This window comes from Silene latifolia, chromosome 11 (assembly GCF_048544455.1).
Source record: "Silene latifolia isolate original U9 population chromosome 11, ASM4854445v1, whole genome shotgun sequence".
Classification (NCBI taxonomy): Eukaryota; Viridiplantae; Streptophyta; class Magnoliopsida; order Caryophyllales; family Caryophyllaceae; genus Silene; species Silene latifolia.
This window is the reverse complement of record NC_133536.1, coordinates 174,316,201-174,323,252: the sequence shown is the minus strand read 5'-3', so window position 1 is coordinate 174,323,252 and position 7,052 is coordinate 174,316,201. Positions and strand designations below refer to the sequence as shown.

At 41.1% G+C, this 7,052-nt stretch overlaps 1 non-coding gene across 1 annotated transcript; it reads left to right on the top strand.

Annotated features, from left to right (window-relative positions):
- The first annotated feature begins 3,501 nt into the window (after positions 1-3,501).
- LOC141615500 (small nucleolar RNA R71) lies at positions 3,502-3,608 on the top strand. The gene has a single exon (XR_012529919.1). It is a non-coding gene; the product is annotated as a small nucleolar RNA R71 (small nucleolar RNA).
- The last annotated feature ends 3,444 nt before the right edge of the window (positions 3,609-7,052 follow it).

The following is a 7,052-nucleotide window of genomic DNA, read 5'->3' as shown; positions in this document are numbered from 1 at the left end:
GGCTCTAGTTTGCTCAAGAACACCAAATTTTCCTAAGGTATCTTCACATACAAATTTGGTGGATTGAATTGATTTCATAGCAAACTTGGCAAAAGTATTTCTATGGGTATCGGAAATAAAAGTTACCTCCGGATAATGCAAAAGTTGATCAATTTCCGGAGTAGAAGGTGTTGTTACTCCCATAGAAGGTTGTTGTTGTTGTTGCACTTCCAAGTTTGGTGTTGCTACCACCATAGCCAATGCTTTCTTTGTTTGAAGAGCCTTTTGCCTTTGTGAGAGTGCCTTAGCCTTTGGTGCCTTTGTTGCCTTTGTTGCTCCCTTAGTCCTTGCCATTGATGAACTAACCAAGAAAAGAATGAAAAATCTTCAATTTGTAGTATGCTCAAATCGATTTGAAGGTGAAAGGCTTTGCCTTTATGAAATCAAAAATCGACTCAAAGGTTGAAGATTTTGTGCTTGGTTTTGATTTTTATTGAAGAAGGAGTGATTGATTTGTTGTTGGAAGGATGGTTTGATTTGTTTTTGGTGAATGTTGTTGAGGGTTTTTGTTTTTGTGATGGAGAGGATGAGGGTTTTGATGTTGTGGGTAGTGTTTATGAATGAATGAATGAATGAATGAAGGTGGGAGGGGTTTTAAAGAGACCGAAATTTTCGAATCTGCAGGGGCAATCCGTGCGGATTGTGCCCAATCCGTGCGGATTGTGTTCTTTCTGGACTTTGCAAAACTCGCCTAAAGACGGGCGGATTCAGTAGAAGACGCTCGGATTCGCTTGTCACGGGACGGGCGGATTTGCTTAAATACGGACGGATTTCAGTCCAGGGGATTTTTCTTGTTTTCCTCAGCTGCAAAGACGGACGTCTTTCATTTAAGACGGACGGATTCTTCAAGACGGGCGGATTCTTGCTCAGGACGCCCGGATTCAGTCACAGTCAAGAAATTTTCAAAATTCAGCTCAGTTCAGAACGAGCGTCTTTTCTGCATTCCGCTCGGATTACTGAAGATGGGCGGATTTTCTGAAATCCGCTCGGATTCTTCCCCTGTGTACACGGATTCAGTTCCATCCGTGCACAATGCATTTCCCTTACCATTCTTTCATTCTTTCTTCATGTCTTGTGTTCTTCATTGTGGGGGCACTACTAAGGCATGGACAGCCTAGGCAATTGCCATCCCCACACTAAGGTAGAAGCACTACACATCAATTGAAATTGTTAGTCCCTCCCTCACTTCTCTCAAACATGACAATTATTTTGATCAAAATAAATAAAAATCTCAAGATGACAAAAATGCAATACAAGAATTGAAATGTGAGTTAGGGAGTTAGAAATATTTACAAGTGGTGGTTTAGGGAGGACTCCACCAAACTCTCATTCTTGATGAGATGTCAAGGGGGCATGTCCAAGGTGTTGTTGATGTTGCTCAACACCTTGAAAAAGTAATCAAAGGCTTGTTCATTATCATGGTAGAGGTTTTCAATAGACCTTGGCCCTTGTTGTTGGTCTTGATCGATGGCATTACCAATGTAGGGATTAAAAATCCCTTCAAATTCGTTGTCCCAAAGACCACAAACTTCATTGAGTTGATCATTGAAAATCTCTTGCTTAGATGGAGACAACTCTCCCAATTTCTTCTCTTGGCCAATGAGGCCATTCTCTTCTTACTTGATTGATTTTGATGAGCTTTGCAAGCTCTCCTTGTCACAATTCACTTGCTCTTTGAATGGAGCATCTTCAGTTTTCTTCTTCCAATGGAGTTCCGATTTCTTCCTTTCATCCTTTCGGCTATAATGATCAATCATGAAACATGGCTCATGCAAACGAGGAGCTTTCATAGTCTTGTCAAGATTAAAAGTTATGCTTTCATCTCCCACTTCTAGAGTGAGCTCACCATGTTTCACATCAATCACCGCACCTGCGGTGTGTAGGAAAGGTCTTCCTAGGATGATTGGAATGTTGGAATCTTCCTCCATATCAACAATGACAAAGTCCACCGGGATGAAAAACTTCCCAATTCGCACGGGGACATCTTCCCATATCCCTAATGGTGTCTTCGTCGATCTATCGGCCATTTGGAGTATGATATTGGTGCATTTAAGCTCTCCAATCCCCAACCTTTTACTCACCGAGTACGGCATGACACTCACACTAGCCCCTAGATCACATAAGGCTTTGTTGATCGTCGTGTCGCCAATGGTACACGGTATTGAGAAGCTTCCCGGATCCTTTAACTTTGGAGGTGAACTCCCTTGAAGTATTGTACTACTCACCTTAGTGAAGGCGATAGTCTCAAGTTTCCGGATCGACTTCTTCTTTGTGAGGATATCTTTCATGTATTTTGCATAGGCCGGCACGTGATTGATTAATTCCGTGAAAGGAATTGAGACTTCTAAATTCTTCACAATTTCCATGAACTTTCCAAGTTGATCATCAAATTTGGGCTTGGCTTGACGACTTGGAAAAGGAAGTCTAATCACAATGGGCTCCTTCTCCTTGACCTTGTCTTCATTTTTCTTTAAACTTTCTTCTTTTGATGATTCTCCATCTTTGGAGCTTTGCACAATTTCTTCCTTTTCACTAGCTTCCACAACTTCATCCTCAACTTGCTTCTTTGGTGCTTCATACCTTGTACCACTTCTCAAGTGAATGGCACTAACCGTTTCATGTCTAGGGGGATTACTTTGAGGTGGTAATTGCCCCTTTTGTCTTTGTGAGCTTGAAGATGCTAGTTGAGTCAATTGTGTTTCCAACATCTTGGTGTGAGCTAGAATATTGTTGATGGTGGTTTCCTTTGCTTGGCTATCTTTTTGCATTTGAGTGAAAAATTCTTGTTGATTCTTTTGCATTTGGAGGACCGCTTTTTGGACATCAAAACCTTGGTCATTTTGGTGATTGTATGGATTTTGATTTTGGTAACCTTGGTTTTGATTGTAAAAGGGTCTTCGATTTTGGTTTCTCATGGGTGGTGGAGTGTATGTTGTTTGAGGGTTTTGAACATTTTGGCTTTTGTATGAGAGATTTGGATGGAATTTGGTGTTTTCATTGTAAAAGTTGGAATAAGGGGTACCACTCTTGTATGCTTGGAAAGCATTCACTTGTTCATTTGTTCCCCTACATTCACCTTGGTCATATCCCAAAGTTCCACAATTCTCACATATCCCACTTGGGATTGATGAGGATGCCGTCATGGCATTAACATGATGCTTTGATGATTTTGAGTTTTCCTCAAGTCTAGCCATAGCTTGTTCAAACTTCAAGTTGATTGTGTCAATGTGAGCACTAAGTTGAGCATCCAATTGAGTAACGGAGTCCACTTCATGCTTTCCTCCTCTAGTAGCCTTGCGAGGTCTACTATATTGTGAGTTATGGACCGCCATTTCCTCAATCTTGTTCCATGTTTGATTGTCATCAACTTCGGTGAACATTCCATTTGATCCCATATTGAGAATGTTCCTTGAATCTTCATATAAACCGTTCCAAAATTGTTGTACCAAAAAGCATTCGCTAAGTCCATGGTGAGTACATGAGCGACAAATTCCCTTAAACCGCTCCCAAGCTTCATACAAAGATTCTTCATCCCTTTGCTTAAAACCCGTAATTTGAGCTCTTAGCATGTTAGTCTTTTCCGGTGGGTAGAATTTTTTGTAGAAAGCTAGAGCCAACTTCTTCCAAGAATCTATTCCAAGGGTGGCCTTATCAAGGCCCTTCAACCATTGCTTCGCGGTGCCGATTAAAGAAAAAGGAAATAAGACCCATCTAATTTGGTCTTGAGTCACACCTGTTTGAGAGATTGCATCACAATAGTCACAAAAGGTTTCCATATGAGAATGAGGGTCTTCACTAGGCATCCCCCCAAATTGGCTCCTCTCAACTAATTGGATGAAGGCGGACTTGGCAATAAAATTTCCGGTTAGATGTTGTGGTGTAGGAGTACCATTTGGTAGATTCTCCTCGGTGGGCACGGAGTGTGATGAGAATTTAGGCATTGTAGGTGGATTTTGTGTGGTATTGTGTAATGGGTTCTCTTCTCCTTCTATTGCGAAAGGATTGACAAACTCACTAGTGGGTTGAACAACTTCACTAATACCTCTCAAATTCCTCCTAACAAGTCTCCTATTGTTCGTCAAGGTTCTTCCGATTTCACGGTCAAAAGGTAACAAATCACCTTGTAACCTTCTAGACATGCAAAATATCACACAACTCGAAAACAATTAGAACAAACCTTGAGGAGTTTTACTTCCCCAAGGCGAAGAAAGACACAACTAATAACAATAAAAAGAAATCTAAATCAAGTAAACACCGTCCCCGGCAACGGCGCCATTTTTGATGCGATCCCGTTTCGTGTTCACAAATTAAGATGTGGTCGTTGGGTCACGGTCGAATCAAAACACAATTTATAACTTCACAAACAACTCTACAATTAGTAAAGAGGCAAGTAAAGGTCGGATCCCAAGGGACGGGTATTGAAATGAGATTTCTATTGCAACTAGTGGTGTCTAAGGGGTGTCACAAATTGGGTTGATGTAGAAGGTTACTAACTAAAATAGCAATGAAAATAAACTAGCAAGATGAATTAAAAGGGTGTAAACAATTGATTAAAGGCACTAGGGTGTCATGGGATCATAGGGGAATCATGGGATATGATCATACAAACATGTTCTCAAATTATAAGCAAGCAATTATTGTTGTGATGGATTGAGTTGGGTTATATCTTACAATCCTAGGAAAGTTTGGGTCCCGGAGCCGAATCGATTAGATTGTACAACACCTACAAGTCGACTTAATCTTCCCTACTCAACAACATGCATGGTCTAATGAGACTCGAGTTGGGTTATGTCTTACAAGTCTCATTGAAAAGATAGAAGATGATAGTAAATGCAAGGATTCATAGGCTTAGCATTTCATCAAATATAACATGTGCATGAGTTGAGATCAAAACAAGCAAGCAAATAAAACATGAAAGCATATTAATTTAAGCATGAATCATTCCCCATGTTGGTTTCCCCTAATCACCCATTAACCCTAGCTAAGAGACTACTCACTCATTATCATGTTGATCATGCTAGCAAGGTTGTCAATCATACCAACAATATGAAACATGATGAATAAATGAAAGTAATTAACAATAATTAAAAAGGGATTAAGAGATTATACCTACTAATGATTTCAATAATAAAGCAAAGATAAAAGAAGTACTTGAATGCTTGATTGAGAGGTTGTCAATCTCCCAATAATAACCCAAATAATCTTCAATTACCCAAAATAAAGGATGAACAAAAGAGAGATTAAAGAACTAAAACTTGGATTAAAACTTGATTAATACTTGATTACAATATTAAAGAGAGATTTGATTGATATTAACTACACTAATTTTTGATAAGAAGAACATGCTCCTCTAATTAGACTAATGGGGTATTTATAGTGGAAATTAGGGAGGATGCATTAGGATTAACTAAGGGCTAAACTAGTAATTACACTTTTTAAGTTGAGCAAGGAGGACCCGGTATTTTTCGAGAGAAGGGCTTCTTTCTTTGTAGCTTGGAGAAGACAATTCGTGCTGGAGCCGAATCCGGGCGGAATAAGGTCGGGACGGGCGGATTTCAGCGTTGGAATCCGAGCGGATTCTGGGGAATCCGGGCGGATTTTGGAGGGGGAATCCGATCGGATTCTTACAAAGCCGCACGGATTGTGCAGCAGTGAGACGGACGGATTGGTGACAATCCGCTCGGATTGTCAATCCGCTCGGATTGTCACTCAGCAACAAATCTTCTTCTTTTCTTCCCTTTTCTTCATAAATTCCTTGGGGATTTCCTTGGGGACTCAAGGATCCTTTCTCAACATTGCTCTTCTACTATGATATGTACAAAGGCCTTCTAATCTTGTCTCTCCTTGATGCTTGGTCATTGAATTCGATCAATTTAGTCTTGTTTTGTCATGGAAATGCAAGATTCTTACTCCTTTCCTACCAAGGGATCAAAATCTCAAAGAATATGCAAAACAAAGAACTAAAGATAATAAATGACCCAAATATGCACTAAAAAGCATGGGAACAAGGCTAATTCGGGGGCTAAATATGCGCTAATTATGGTCACATCACATTTATTGATTATTGCTGCTTTATACCCCCGCCGACCGGTGTGACCCAGGACCAAATAAAGGAGACCATGTTCATTTTCTCCCTTCGTGATGCTGCAAGGGAGTGGTATAAGGACCTGGATCGAGCTGCCCTTGGGATCACCGACTGGAATTCTTTGGCCTTGGCTTTTTACAAAAAGTACTTCTCTGCCTCGAAGACGAATGCCATTAGAGCTCAAATCACGAGCTTTAAACAAGGGCCGGATGAGAACTTTCATGAAGTATGGGTTCGTTTCAAGAAGCTGGTGCGAACCATACCGCACCATGGGTTCGAAAAATGGAGTCTTTGCAATCAGTTCTATAACGGGCTATATGACGATCAGAGGGCTATCTTGGATGCTGTAGCCAGTGGCCGATTTGCTGAAAATATGGGAGAGACTAAGGGGTGGAAGATCATTGATGACTTAGCCACCCACAAGGCCGAGTCTGGGAATTCCAGGGGGAATCAAAGGAGGAGTGCTGAATCTCCTTCTGTAGCTTCACTTGAAGCACTCACCGCGAGATTTGACAAGTATGAACTGGGAGGAGCTTCAAAGGGAGGTATTTACCAAGTAAATGCTGTGTCAGACGGTCCTTTCGTCTGTGAAAGGTGTGGAGCTGAGGGACACGTTTCGAAAAATTGTCCTAGTCCCTTTGAGTCTTGTGCTGCCTTTCAACATTATAGGCAGACAAACACCTACTATGAGCCTAATGTTCATCCCAACTTGAGGTGGAGTAGCCAGAATGTCCTAAATCCAACTCCACCTCCGCAGCAGCAAGCCTATGTGCCCCCTCATCATAAGCAACAACAATATCAAAAACCTCCTTATGTGCCGCAGCAGCAACAAAATTCTGATTTTGCTGAGTTTAAGAACTTGTTGCTGAAGGAGTCCCAAGCTAGAGAGGCCGGAATGAAGCTTCTGGAGAGCCAAATTGCTCAATTG